General features: G+C 49.9%; 1 long non-coding RNA gene across 1 annotated transcript in view; it reads right to left on the minus strand.

The window, feature by feature from the left end:
* Positions 1-2,885: 2,885 nt before the first annotated feature.
* Positions 2,886-15,109, minus strand: part of LOC140900060 (uncharacterized) — a 53,358-nt gene continuing 41,134 nt past the window's right edge. The window contains exons 2-3 of the long non-coding RNA XR_012155541.1: positions 4,405-4,595; positions 2,886-3,129 (exon numbers count right to left, since the gene is read on the minus strand). This is a non-coding gene — a long non-coding RNA (uncharacterized lncRNA). The remainder of the gene's footprint in view (positions 3,130-4,404; positions 4,596-15,109) is intronic.

Raw genomic sequence — 15,109 nt, forward strand, 5'->3', positions numbered from 1 at the left:
CCCTGGAGCCTGCCACCGTTGGCTTTTAGCCCTGAGGGAGGGCAGGAGACCTCGCTCTGTGGGGACCACACTCTGCTCTCAGTACCCCACCGACGTCCAAGGAGGCTGCAGTGGTATGACAGAGAGACACCTGGGCCAGCCCCAGTGCAGGCAGGGACAGAGGGGACGCAGTGTGTGCCTCTGCTCTTCGGGGCTTGCCAGGGCTGGTGCAGCATGCAGCTGCTTGGAGGGCTGTCCTAGCTCATCTGCTTCATCGAGCCCTCTGGGGCTCTACAGGGGTGTAGGATCATCAGGGGACAGACCTGCCGCAATCTCCTCCCCTCCCCTCCCCGCCCACACACCTGGGCTCCAGCCAGCCCCACAAGGCATTCAGTGTGTGTGTGTGTGGAGGGGGGGGGGGGGTACTACAGAGGCAGCATAGAGCCGGTAGAGTGGACTGTGCACCTGGCCATAGGATCCATCTGCACCTGCCGCCATACACACAGCTGGCGCCCAAGGACCACAGCGGGGGAAATGATAAACTGGGGCCTTTGCCACCGGAACAAGACCGCCTTTCTAGCAGTGTGGTAGCCAGAGGGGCTGGGGGAGCACCAGCCAGACCAGTCCCCCCATCCCATTCCCTAGTTCTCCCTGGACAAATCCCACTCCACCCTTCCTGCCTTTATCCAGGAACCTCTGAAGTGCAGCTGGTCCAGCTCTCCTCCTCTGTCAGGTGACTGGAGAGGCTTTTATAGCACCGAGTAGGGTAGCTCCTGGTGGCTGCTTTGTGCCTTCTCACCAGCCAGTGCGGGGGCGGCTGCCCATTTACAAAGAGCAGCGACCAGTGAACTGACGGGACCACAGGGAGGCTGTGACCGTGACCCTGACCCAGAGATGGGGGAGGGGGAGCTCAGACACGCACCTGGTGGGAAGGACACATCCTTGCAGGTTCCCCCCAGAAAAACCACACGGAGGGCACTGTAATATCAGTGCATCCGAGCACCTGTAGCTCTGCAGGCGGCGATGGTGCGGGTGGGTTTTGATGTGGGCAGAGGTCCTGGGCAGAGGCCCTGGGCAGCTCAGGACCGGTGGAGGGAGGCCATGTTCTGACCAAGGTGGAAGTCCTGGTCTTGCCAAGGGGCTGTGTAATGGGGGGGGGGGGGGAGGAACTCACCGCCAGAGCATCCACTCACTCTAGGTTATAGCCCAGCTGGGGTTCTCCCACTCTAGCACCTCCGATGACCTGCTTCTGCTGTGACCTGCGTTGTCCGGGGCCCGGCCTTCCAGCCAGGTCACTGGTCAAGCTCTATCCCCTGCTGGGGTAACAAAAGCCCAACTAATAATAGTCCCAATCCTGATATCCAGTCTTCTGCCCATGGTCCTTACATGCTTCCTCTCAGGGCTTTCAACTGTCCTAAGCTCCTCCTCAGGGGCTTGGTACCAGCTTCCCAGTGGGTGGTCAGGGAACCCAGGTGTTCCCACCTCACGGGGTTCCAGTCCGGGGACCCGATAACAAGCAGCTACAGTTTGCTCCTCCAGACCCCTAGCTGCTGCCTCCATAGGTGACTTCTTCCAAGCTCCTACCAACCGCAGTCCTCACCTCAGGGCTTCCCACAGCAGCTAGGCCAAGCCTAGATCCTGCTCTCTACAGCCTTGACCACAGCTTCCTCTCCCTCAAGCCTTTATCTGAGGCCTGGGTGTTGTTCACCATACTGACCTCTGCCCCCACTCCTCCCGCCTCTTCAGGCTGAGGCAGCTAATTCTGGCACTGATGGGGCTAACTGACCAGGGCTGGCTAGCCCAAGCCTCCTGGCCTTTAAAAGGGCAGGCTGCCCTGTTACATGAGGCCACACATCAGGGCTCCTGGGATCCTATTAATCATTCAGCAACTAAGCAGAGATGGTGTCATCCCAAGGGCATGTTCCTCCTGTGCGTTTAATAGAGCCCGTGCTGAGGGGTTGGGGTATTCTTAGGAGTGGATCTGCTGCTCTAACCACTAGGTAGCACATTGCTCTACCAGCTGATTTAATACCTGACCTTCATGCCTAATAACCAAGTAACTCACCAGACTCCAGCCCAGCCCAGCCCAGCCCCCTGTGCAGGTTATAGGAAGGATCCAGGCAGTTGGCTTGGGGCTGCAAAGAAGACTGGGAAGCACGGTGAAGTCAAGGGGTTGGGCTGGGCAGAGAGCTGCAGGGTTTCCATGTCAGCCCAGCGAGCATCCTGGAGGCTGTAGCCCCAGCCCCTCCGGCTTTGTGCTGAGCCTGCTCCACCCAGCGGATCTTTGGGGGGATTCCCCCTCCCAGGGAGCAGGGGAATGTAGGGCACAGGGTTATCATGTGTGTTGTGCAATAAAGGGACCCCTGTTAGTGCAGTGCCAGATGCTGGGCCCTGTTCTCCGTGGGACTCCCGGGGAGGTGGGTTCAGCCTCTCACAGGATGGGCTGCCATGCATTGCCACTCTGGTGCTTTCCACATCTTTGGTATCAGTGCAGACAGATTGCATGCACCGTCTTTCTTTCTCCCCCCAGCTCCCTGCCTTCCTTTCATCCTCAAAAACGAGCCTCAGCCACATTCACCTGCTACCTGAGTCCTGCCAATTAAGCCTTTCCCGGCAGCTACCGACCAGTGATCAGACTGTCTAGAGAAAGATGAAATGCATCTCGATGAGACTGTGTGGGGGACGCGTGTCTCCCAGTAATGGGGCTGGGTGAACTGTCTGCCTGTCCATCTGCAGCCTTTTTGGAGGCCGTGATGCTGTCAGCCTGGTACAGACAGTCAGCTGCGTGCGAGGGGCTTGCTCCACCTCTATTCTCCCTAGGCCAGAGGGGATTTTTGGGGCGGTTAATTTGTTTTCAGATGAGAAATCACATTAACATGGAAACTACAATGCTGTTGCCATGGAGACCACAAGTGCCTTTATTAAGAGAAATTAGTTTGGATCCAGTTGTCAGGCGTATCTTAATAAATAACCCCTTCACGCTGTGTAAATAAATATTACCGTCTATTGTCTGCACGGAGAGAGAGAGACGTTCTTTCCATGGGGTGGAGGGATCCCACTGAAGTCAGTGAGGAAGGAGAGCTCTCAGCACCATGCAGGATCAGCCCATCAGAGACAAGAAGGTTCAGATTTGTTTTCCGGATTCTTATCCTGTGTAGTTTATTTGGAGGCCAACAAACAATTGAGACTGAAGCAAAACAAACCAACCCTGATTTCTCTGAGCAAGGAACTACAGATTTAGGATGGAGGGAATCCTGGGGGCGGGCTGGGACTGATGTAACAGGGGATTGGATGCCAATGGAGTCTTTCACCTCTAGCTTGCAGTCTGCCTCAGGGCCATAGTCATCACCAAACATTCCCACACAATGGCTGTTTGGCCTGCAGACTCCGATGCCCGCCCACCTCCTTAGGCTGCAGACCTCCCCCTTCCCCCTCCCGCCCCCCCCCCCCCCCCGGGCTCCAGAACTGCAGCTTCAAAGCACTGGCTACATGACTATTTTTAGAGAGCTGGTGCTGTCGACCTGGGCTGGGAGGTTCACTCCTGCAGGCTCCAAAATACGGTGTAGACGTACCCTAAGTGACTTCACAGCCAGATTCTCAGAGGCATTTAGACTGGAAAAATCCCACTAGGTGCCTAAATATAAAAATCTGGCCCTGCCTAAATCCCATTTTCAACAGGAATTTAGGCTCTTAGGGGGCCAAGTCCCCCTGTATCTCAATGAGACTAAGGCCATGTCTATATTACAGATGCTACAGCTACATCCCTGCAGCAATAGCACCCTGGCACTGCAGTGTAGACCCTTGCTACAGTGATGGAAGGGGGTTTTCCATCAACATCGTTAAAACACCACCCTGCGCAGCAGTAGCTAGGTCAATGGAAGAATTCCTTCTGACCACGTAGCTGCATCTAAGCTGGGGGTTAGGTTGGCTTAACTACGGGGTTATGGTGTGGATTTTTCACACCCCTGAGTGATGTAGCTGTGTCAAGCTAAATTTTAATTACGGACCAGGTCTTAGGCTCCTAAGAGGGAGATTTTCAAAGGTATTTAGGTGCCTAAAGAGGCAGATAGGCACTGAGTGGGATTTTCCAAAGCTGCTTAGGTTCTTTCTAAAATCCCAGCTACAGATGCCTAAATATCTTTGAGGATCTGGCCCTAAGTCACTTTGTAAATGGGACTTAGGCCTGGTCTACACTTAAAAATTAGATCAACCAAGCTACCTTGCTCAGGGATGAGAAAAATTTGGCACTCTGAGTGCTGTAGTTCGGTTGATCTAACCCCTGTAGATGCAGCCAGGTCAATGAAGGAATTCGTCTGTGGCCCTAGCTTCCGCCTCTCGGAGAGAAGGATTAACTACGTCGCCCGGAAAACCCCATTTGGCTGTGCCACTGTAGCATAGTCATTTAGGTGCTTTTGAAAATGTTACCTGTTATCTTCTTTAGAGAGGGATTTTCATGCTGACTGCAGCAAGCTCAAGCTGACAGATCGTTTCTTCTTCCCCCTCCCCCACGAAATGCAGCGGGTCGATATTTTCCCAGTACATTCTTTGCAATGATGGCAGAGTCGTTTTAATGACGGTTTCCCCATTCCCAGCTCAACTCTCCGGGCTGCTCCTTCCTGCAGAGAAGTTGTAATCCTCAGTTTAGAACCCCACTGCCTGTCCTGCTAGGGAAGGGGCTGGGACGAAATGGAGTCAGCTTGTTAATGACCTCGCTGCAGGGGCACAAGCTATTATTTCCCGATTTATGTCCTTATTTATTAATGTATTTATTAAGCACCAGCTGTGTGCTTAATAAATAAATAAAGACTGGAGCATGTGGGGGGAGGGGAGACTGGGCTGGGAGGGAGGAAGCCCATGGAGCTTTGGTAATTAGCAAACAGGGTGTAATGAATCTATGACTTCTAGCTTGTCACTGGAGCTGAACAAATAATAGGTAACAAATAACTGGTTTGATGGATTTCCCCAACCACGTTTGTTTTCAAATCAATCCAGTTTACTAGAATTTTTTGTTTTAATATTTAGAATGTGCACTCTTCTGTTCAGTGGTGAGTGGCCAGAGACATTGTCATGGGGTACTGCCTGTGCGTCCCACTGGGACCAATCTAACTCTTATGTTTGCATTTCTAGTGCATGGCCGCAGAGGACACAGAGCACTCACTGTGTCTGGGCCCCAAATGGGTTTGTGTAACTCTTATGATCACATTCCCAGTGCAAATGCTTGTGGAAAGCTAATTTAAAATTTGCTTTCCACGAGTATCAGAGCTTAAAATCCATCTCTGTGAGCATTCATGCATGAAAACTCAATCAGGGGGATCTTGGCAGGAAGAGAACACAATGGGGCATGAATACAAAGGCAGATTTGTGCCAAAATGTGAAGAAATATCAGATGGGAAAGACTTGTCCTATTTGCTTTGGCCACTTAGAATTACACTGCAACTGCCATGATAGAACCCAGATCTTCTGCTTCAAAAGCATAGACTGTTACTATGTCAGCTGAAGGAGTATCTCCATCCACTGGTAGCCATACAGGGCTGATGACACACAGTTGAGCAGGTCTGATTCCATCCAGCAGGGGGCAGTGGGACAGACAGACAGACATGCGTACACACACAGTAGTAAGGCCTGAGATAAGAACAACTTCTTGGTGTGAGTGGATTTGCCTTCGACTTGATATATTCTAATGCTTGCTCCAAAACATCAGCTTTTCTTTAAAAGATTTAAGTCTCAACCAGTCTCTCAGCGTGGTTTCATATGAAGAAATGTTTCACATGTGCCCTTGTAAAGCTAAATGTCGGAGGGAACAGGACCACTGGGGGCCAGATTCTCAGCTGGAGTAAACCTGTGTAGAACTATCACAGCCAAGGAAGCTGCACTGATTTACAGTAGCTGAAGATCTGGCTCTGTAATGTTTGATAGGGTACAAGGGGCACCTTGCAACTAGCATAAAAATGAGACAGGTTCCTTTAGCTTACTTGGTAATGCCACTTAACAAACCTAGAAGTAATTACCATGCAGACTGTCCTTTGCTCTGGGCCCTGGATAACAATTGTACCAGGGGATGGGTCTGAGTACTGCTATAGGATAGGGTGACTACCTGTCTGATGTTTTAAAGCAAGTCCCTTATTTGGTGCCTAACCTCTTGCAAATGGTATCGTAACATTTGCTACTAAGAAGCAATTTGATCTGATAAAATCTGGCCACGTCACTAGTGATCTTATTACCAATCTGAGACACCTTAAAGGAGGCTGGTCAGGGAGCTGAATCTGCCAGCTGAGATGGAATTCATTGGCTTCCCAAACCCAAAGACCACTGCTGTGGGAGTGGGAGACCACAAAACTGAGTTTGTGATCTCTGAAGAGAGAAAAACAAATGGGCCAAGCTTCGTCCCCCTCCTGTGCTGTCTGGGTTCCTGCTCTCCTTGGGCCAAACCAGTGAAGAAGAGCTGGCTGGGAATTTTCCATCAGAAGGCTTTTCCGACAGAAAATGCACCTTGGGCGAGACTGACATTTTCTGCAGGAAAATTTCAGTTGTGCCAGAAAATTTTGATTTTTCCACTGAGAAAATCTAAACAAAAGCTCAAGGTCCCCAGCAGCCCTCCTGGTGGGGCTCCCCCAGGCTTCTCAGCCCACTACTTCCGCAGCAGCCCATTTGGGAGCTGCCACGCAGCCAGGGGTCCTGGGGTTTCCAGGCTCCTTGGGTCCCTGGAAGCCTGGGAAGTCAGTGAGCCTGGAATTGGAACAGAAAAGAAATCTGAAATATCAGAATTTCCCCCAAAAGGGAATTCCAAGTTTCAACCAGCTCTGCTATGAGGCTTTGTTTCAAGCCCATCCCGTCTCTTTGACTGTGAATGGACCTGAGCCAAATGCTGGCTGCACTAGTTTGTCCGTAACTCAAGGTCTCTGCGTAGCTCCTGGATTATCAAATGTTGAGGGAGGGAAGGAGCCGGTCAATGAGAGCTGTGAGGTTTGCACAAGGTGTCCAGTCTATTTTCAGTGGAATGGGCCAGATCCTGCAGTGAATTGGGTTGGATCGGTGCAACTGAGAAGAGAACAAGCGTGTGTTATCTTTATGTCCAGAGAGGGAGCCAGGGCAAGGTCATTGCTCACCCCACAGCTCAGATCTGTAACTCAAGGACCCAGACTGCTCCCAGCTTCACTTAGAGACATGGAGGCAGCTGGACTGGGGGTGGGGATTCACCCCAGTCCATTGGGCTAGGGGGAAACATTCACTCTGTTTCATGCAGAGATTATGGTAGAATGGGTTAGATGGAAATGAACTCAATCCAGGTAGGAAGGGGGCTGACTGGGAAGAATTTCCCCTGGGCTTATGCAGGGTTAGGAGGAGAAGGGGAAGGAGTTAAATCCATGCAGAGCTGGTGGGTGGGTGGTCTGCAAATTTACACAGGGAAGGGAATGAATCCTAAGGAGTGGAATGCAGAGGCAGGAGATGCGTTTTAACACCCTCAGTGGCCAGAAAAATATCATTGCTGTGTTCTCTGTGCTTTAAGAGCAGCACACTGGGCCCCGCCAGCTGTGGCTGGTCTTTCTCTGTCCTAGTTACTGGTCTCATTAGTCTTGGCAGAATATTTAATGCTAGAGATTTTTCTGCAAAGGTTTCTCCCCGGCGTTTTAGTGGGATGCGTCTGCAATAGCAATTACCACATTGCAGGCTTTTCATCCCTGCCCTGTGAATGATGCAGTGTGGAAGAGACAAAGGAAATTAGAATAATTAAACCTGCACCGTCTGCCTGAATCAAAGGGATGCTGCTTGCTGTCAGGGCGCTAAAGTGGATGCCCAAAAAGGACAGCCAGCTTGTGCTAGGGAGGGGCTGGAGAGTGGCACCAGCTGCTGCTATGTGTGTTAAAAGCACAGAATGGTTTCTCCAGCGGAGGGAAAGGCAGCCAGGGGCAGCACAGGTTCCCTCTGCAGTGCCTTCCAGGATGGGCCACGCAAAGGGATTTCACAAACGGTCCCATCCATGACTTAGAGAGACCCTTTCTGGCGACATTAGTGAATCTGGGAGCTAAGGAGCCAGCAGGAGCAACAGCGAAGAATCCCCTTTACATGCATTACACCCAGGTTCCGTCTCCTCACAGGCACTGGCGGTGTGGCAAAATACAATGGGTTGAATTCAGCCTTGTGTAACTTCAGGGATGTACACGCTGCAGCAGGAGGGGTCATTTCCGGCTCAAAGAGGCACAGCGGTGTGGTCTTACTGTGTCTTTAAGAGGCTGATCAGACTCTCCAGCGTGTGGGAGCTGACAGTGGGAGGAGGTGGATGGGTTTAGGGTAGACAGAGATTGACCGGAGTTAAGATGATCTGATGAAGACTGTTGTTAAGTTACTGACAATGAATAGTTATTAAGACCAATGGATTACTCAAATATAAAACAATGCGACACACACAAGCTCAGACAGAAGTATAGCTGCAGCTGTGTGTGTGGCTAGTTGCCCCCAGTACGATCCCGTCCAAGACCCTAGATCTGCACCACCATGGCTACACTTCTGTATTTGGTGTGCGAGCTCCATCAGGTGTCTCCTCGAGCTGGGAATTCTACCTCCAGCTCCCACGTGTTAGTGAACTCAGTATCTGAACAGTGCCCAGTGGTAAGAGCTGCACAAAAGAAGCCAGCTGCAGTCTGCAACAACCAGAGCTTTTGGTCCTACAAAATCGGCAGCTACGCTGAAGATTCATGAGCACCCTCTACTGTGGATCTACTAAAGAACCCTCTAGAGACAGAGAGCATTCCTGTAACACCGAGGACTCCCAGGCTATAAAACCCAACCACTGCAGTTATGCAAAGCACAACCAGGAGCAGTGCTGAAGGAAGCCAGCCAGAACGGTGGGCGGATAATGCAGGGCCGGGGGTTGGGGGGGGAGGAGGGAGTATAAAAACCTACAGAGAGCAGAGAAGTCTTGAAAGCAATGACATGCGCTGAGCTCTCTGCACAGTGATGTCAAAGAAAACACAGCCTGGCATAGGGGGAGGCCGCTGTACGCTCCTGGTTAAGCACAGGCATTCCCAGTCCTGAGGCAGCAGCATGCTGAAAACATGCCCTTTAGCAAGAGCAGTATTTAGCGTGTCCAGAGTCGGCCACAGTGCCGCGCAGAAGGCAGGTCTGCTGAAAAGTAAGTGTCCCTGCCCTGAAGAGCTCACAGCCCAGATGCATGAGCAGGGACAATTCAGAGGAGGTCAAAGACAGGCTGGAGTCTGGTCTTATGCAGCAGCCTGAATGGGCCATTGCTAGCTTTTTAAAGCTGCAGGTGAGGAATCCCATCCAGCTCCCACTAACATCAGTGCAAAGACTCCCATTGCCTGCCGGGGAAAGCCAATGTGGCCTTTGGTGGCTGTTCATTGGGAAGCTGTTCTGAGCTCACAGGGTAGCCCGAGAGAAGGCATGAAGTCTGAAACGGGCAAAGGTGCCTCAGGAGCTGCCAGCGATGTAGGAGGAGAACAGAGCAGTGGTGTAGACAAGGGCAGAGGCTCAGCTGCTTGAACTTAATGTGGAAGGAGCAGAGAGGCTCTATAGTGCACTCTCTAGAATGCTGTGTTGCCCTCTGTAACGTCCTGGGGGCATCCTCTCCAGCTCCCAGGCCAGAACTATGGAAAACCAGAGAGCCCAACCCAGATTTTACTCTGAGCCTCGTGGATGCTGGACCTAGACTTTGGAAGATTAGCGAGTGCTGTTTGACTACCCATGCAGTGCGAACATGGCCAGTAGAGCTCATCATTGTGTCCTTCACCATCTTGTCTCAGTGCTTTGATGTAAGCACTGAGACAAGAAACATGAGTTACCGTCCTATCTCCAGTTCCATCAGAGTTTGGCAGGTGGCTACTAGTCAGCATGGGAACCAAGCCCCCTGTGGGCTTGACTGAATTTTTGGAGTGGGCAGGTGGTGGGTGAACTCCTGAGAAGTTCAGTTGCGGTCCGAAAAACACCAAGAAGTTTGCATACTCATCTGAGCTAACCAAAAGTGATGCTGCAAAACTGAGCTCACGAGAACCGCTTCTTTCATGGTCCTCTGGCATGTCTGGTTCTAGTTGCAATGAGAACTCAAAAGACCAGAGACCCCATGGAAAGCCTGGAAGTAGGGGCTGACATAGAGGATTGAACAAGAAATAAAGGAAAGAAATAAAAAAAGGGCTGAACAATGGCCTTCCAAACTGCAACACCATGACCAAGAAACAATTCAGGGACTGATCGCAGAAACCAAAAGCCAGCAACTAACTCCATGCCTGCAGCAGACAGGTGCTGGGCATTAGAATAGAGTCAACTAAGGGGACAAGTTTCAGGGGGTATGTGATTCCTAAGCATAGAACGAAAGATGGAGGCAACATCTTAGAATGTAAGATTCAGGAAAGGAGAAGGGTTTGAAGATGTTCCTGTGACCTACAGCATCTTAATGCAGAGGACAAGTCATGTGTGGAATTAGGACTGGGTTGAATTATGCACTGAGAATAACATTCCTTGTGTCCTCAGCCCCTTCCCCCCCGTTTCTCTTTGTGACTCAATCCAATTTGTCTTTGAATTTATTATTATTGTTATTATTGTAGTTGTATTCCAGAAGAGCCGATAGGTCCCAGTCAGGATATGGCCCCCTTTGTGCTAGGCACTGCACAAACTGCATAAAAGATAATCCATGACCAAAAGAGCTCATTCACTGGCCAGTTTGGACAAACCATTTCCAGCCTATTGGCCATTTGCAAAGTGTTTACTTCATCTATTCACTACTTGGGGTGTGTTACGTAAGTCACGTGGTACTGAGTCTGCCCTCTCATTGGATGACAAAGTTCTTACATTAGAGTGATGACTAGCCAATGGCAAATGGCAATGGAGACACTGCCTAGTTTGGATTTTCAGACCAATAATAATTTGCACTCAAATTCATGAGACTTTGGTGATTTGTGAATGTTTCAGCAATGCCCAGGGGTCGTTAGAAAGCAGCAGAATAACTAATAATACAACCCCACAGATCATGCTGCACTGAGCTTGGCAAGTTAGTCTCAACACCAGTCCAGGTTTCTCATAGTAATCCCCCAGCTCTGTTCTTCTGGAATGTTTTGTAGAGGTAGTAGGAGAAGCAGCAGCTAAGAACATATTCCCCAAATGCACCAGATGGGCTTTCAGAGGCAGAGAGATTAGAGGAGAAAATCAAGGGAGATTCCGGTTTGCAAAATCTCCTGAACTGGATTTTGCTTTTGCAAAATAAGTTGCTTGTGTAACGCCGACAGATCGTGGTCGTCGGTGGGCAGGATCGAACCTGGAGCTTAGTGCATGAGCCTCTACCACCTGAGTTAAAAGCTAAGGCTGCAGAGCGCGTGCTCACGTGCACACACACACACGCACACACACACACAGTGTGGGTTACACTTGGATCTGGGATCCCATATTCAGGGGTGCAGCTAAATGATTCTGGCTCAGGCCCCAACAACTGGCATGAGGCTGAACCCAGATGTGCCTGTTTACATTCAAACCAACAGCATGCTCTAGTAACACAGAGAAAGGGAAATGATAAAAACAATGCCAAGATGGCTGAAGTGAGGTTTTACATGTCTAATTGGTCCCTTTGGGAAGGCTTTTGCAATCTCCTTGCCATCACTTCAGTGACAGGGCCAGATCCGACACTGCCTCCCGGGTAGCAGGACGCGTCTCAGAAGCCCAGATCTCAGGGCCACTCAAGCAAAATACCTTGCACACTTGTTTTACAAGCCCCACTCCCTCTCTCACGCTCTCATCTTTTCATCCATGCAGCTTTTTTCTCTGGCGTTTGATGGCTGGCGATCACTGTGTGCGCTGAAATGTGAGGAAATGAGAGAGACCTTGAGCAGCCCGAACAGCTTCCCATCAGATAATGAATAGCTCCGCTACAAGGGGTGCCATGCATCCTGGGGGTCTGTCCCAGCTACCAGGACCTCTCGGGTCTGTAAACCTTGACTGGAAATCTCCCCAGAGTGAGCATTTAGGCTGGAGGATCATGGTGGTTGGATGCTGTCACTCCCCATCCCCTCTGGAGGGAGGAAGCACAGAGGCAGCAAAGGAAAATAATTATAGCATTTTCAAACATTCACCTAACCTATTGAAACCACGAAAATGGCTCATTTTGTGGTCACTTTGGTCTTGATCCAAAGCCAATTGAAGTCAATGGGAAGGCTCCTGTGGCCTTTGGTTCAGACCCTTTGAGTTTCAGAATCAAGACTGAGCCTGGTCTAATCAGTTCCAAACTGGTTTGTCCATCTCAAGCCCCGTTTGTCCAAACCACTGGGCCTTGCGGTTAAACCAGGAGTGGCTTGAGTTTAACCCAGGGTCTCTAAACAACCTCTGGAGTGGATCATGTAGCCCAATGGCATGGGGTCACCACACTGTTATTAGTACCAGTGGAGGCCCAAGGAGACCCAGTCACAGACCAGGATTCTGTTGTGTGTGAGGCTGTACACACACAGAACAGACAGATAATCCCTGCCCCAAGACCTTACACATTAGAGATCATTCCCTAAAATACAAGGATAACCATAAGGGATAATCTGTGGGAAATGCTTGAGAGGCTACAGCTGAACTGACTATTCACACACCATGAACTGCAGTGGTTCATGATGCACGAAATCCAGCACATACAGCAAGTACTTCTTCTCCCCTGCCTCTAATTGTGTGACGATTTCTCAAACTTTTCCAGCAGCTCCCATTTTCTCAGAGAGATTGCCTATAAACATGCCTCCTGTGGACCATCCCACTTCCATTAATGATCCTATCACATCCCAGTGGCAAGCAATGCCGTTACTTGTAGGAAAGTCATTACTATATTTTTGCTGCCTATGAATACACTTTAGAAGCTGGGAATAAGGAGGAAGAACCAGTACCATGTCACCTGTCTGCAGGCTCCTACAGACCACCAAAGAGCTACAGGCCACAGCTGGGAAGCTATTGGCTTACAGAGATTTTTCTCTACCCAGGAGGGCAGGGGTGTGTGTGTGTGAGAAAACCTGGATTTGTGCTGGAAATGGCCCAACTTGATTATCATACACATTGTAAGGAGAGTGATCACTTTAGATAAGCTATTACCAGCAGGAGAGTGGGGTGGGAGGAGGTATTTTTTCATGCTTTGTGTGTATATAAAAAGATCTTCTACACTTTCCGCAGTATGCATCCGATGAAGTGAGCTGTAGCTCACGAAAGCTTATGCACAAATAAATTGGTTAGTCTCTAAGGTGCCACAAGTCCTCCTTTTCTTTTGCGAATACAGACTAACACGGCTGCTACTCTGAAACCAGAGATTTTTCTGTTTCTGATGCAAACACTTGGGAGAGGGTGTCTACGCTGCAATCAGAGGTGTGACTGCAGCAGGTGTAGACAGATCCAAGCGAGCTTTGATCTAGCTAGCTCCAATCACAATGGCAGCAGGGGCTGTACCAACCCACCCAGGATCCTGGGTACATACTTGAGCGACTAGCCTGTGCTGTTGCGGTTTCACTGCTCTTGTTATTGGAACTCGCTAGATCGAAACTAGCCCCCGTATGCCTATGAGTGCTGAAGTCACACCTCTGATTACAGTTTAGATGTGCCTTGGGTGTGAACTAAGCTACCAGGCAGTACAGCTGGTTTCAAATGATGCTTATCAGGGCAAGTGAGACATTGCTCTTAAAAGAGCTTTGCAGTGTCGGTCTGAGCCCCTGCGCAGAGAGATGGAGAGAAGGACGCTGGAGTACAAAAGGCGAGAAAGCAGATATGGAGGGAGGGAGAAAAAAAGAGGGGAGGAGGAGGATGAAAAAGGCACTGATGAAATCTTAGCTGAAATGGGAGTTTTGCCATTGACCTCAATGGGGTCAGGATTTCACCCAGAGAGAAGGAAAGAGGTGGGGGAAGGGAGCCGGAGGGAGAAGGAGCATCTTGCTGACCAGTGCTTTCTCCCAGACTCACCCCGCAGCTCCAACAACCTGCCCTGTGCTAGGGGCTCTGAATTACTCACTGAGGCTTTTGGGTGGGCAGTGAGCCAGGATTACAATTCAACTGCCTCCCGATCCCGAAGAGAAAAAACACCTCAAACCACACTTGGTAATTCTGTTAGCAGTTTCTGCTCCGCCTCCTGCTGTCGCCTCGGTGCCAATAATGATGCTATTAACAGTGGTAAAGTATGTATATCAAGAGACCTTAAGGGCTGGGGAGAGGGCTGAATAAGTTTTTTATAGCAGTTAAGTTATCTGGGAATATTACACTCCCTCCTACTTTGCATATGCTACTAATGCCCCTGAGTGATTCTTCTCACTGGCTCATACTATCTGTCGATTCTCCCCAACATGGGTAGAGGTCCAAAGAAAAAGGGCATCAGAAGCAGTAACATTTGGGACACAGTTAAGGTTGTTGAGGCTCCATATCCCGATCCCCAACAGTGGCTACATTTGGAACCCCATAAACTGGATACACAAGGGAATTAGTTACTTGGGAAGTTCGGTGTCCTGTTAATTGATGTTACAGGTGATGAAGGGCAATAATATTTTAAAGATGGAGTTGAACGTTTCACTGGGCTAAAGCTTGGCTCACAAAATACCTGCTTGAGAGATTTTATTTTTTCCATAAGAATCTCTTCTGCCCTTTCACATATTGCAATAATATCGATAGACAGATTATAGGCAGAGCTGGTAGCATGTGTGCTCACAACCACCTACTATGCTTACTTGTTCTAAAGGCCCCTGTCCTCTCCTGTTACCTGAAAAGTTTTTTAATAACAAACTTTTCATTTTCTTCCTTTGCTCCAGTGAAATCGCCCCCACGTCTTAATTAAAGCTGAGCTTGGGAGAGCAGCTCAGTTCACAACAATCCACCCTTCCTTCTCCTTCTGCCGGTGGCTGTGTGTGTGTCACTCTCCTCCTGAAGCACAATAATGGAGTAACAGTGGAGCTACAATTGCTGATGATGCAGCAGCCTGGGTGGCTTTTCACCCACTGCACAGTGCTAGGCTGCTCTCTCCCAGTGCTCACTTGTCAGGTTTGTTGAACAGGACTGGGAGAAAGGGCCAGGTCAGGTCAGGTCATGGCTTGTCCCCAGCCAGTGAAGGACACCTGGTTGCAGTCAGACTCACTTATTTTCCAAACAGAGGCAAAACCAACAGAAAAGGAGGACGTGTGGCACCTTAGAG

This window comes from Lepidochelys kempii, chromosome 18, assembly GCF_965140265.1.
Source record: "Lepidochelys kempii isolate rLepKem1 chromosome 18, rLepKem1.hap2, whole genome shotgun sequence".
Taxonomy (NCBI): Eukaryota; Metazoa; Chordata; order Testudines; family Cheloniidae; genus Lepidochelys; species Lepidochelys kempii.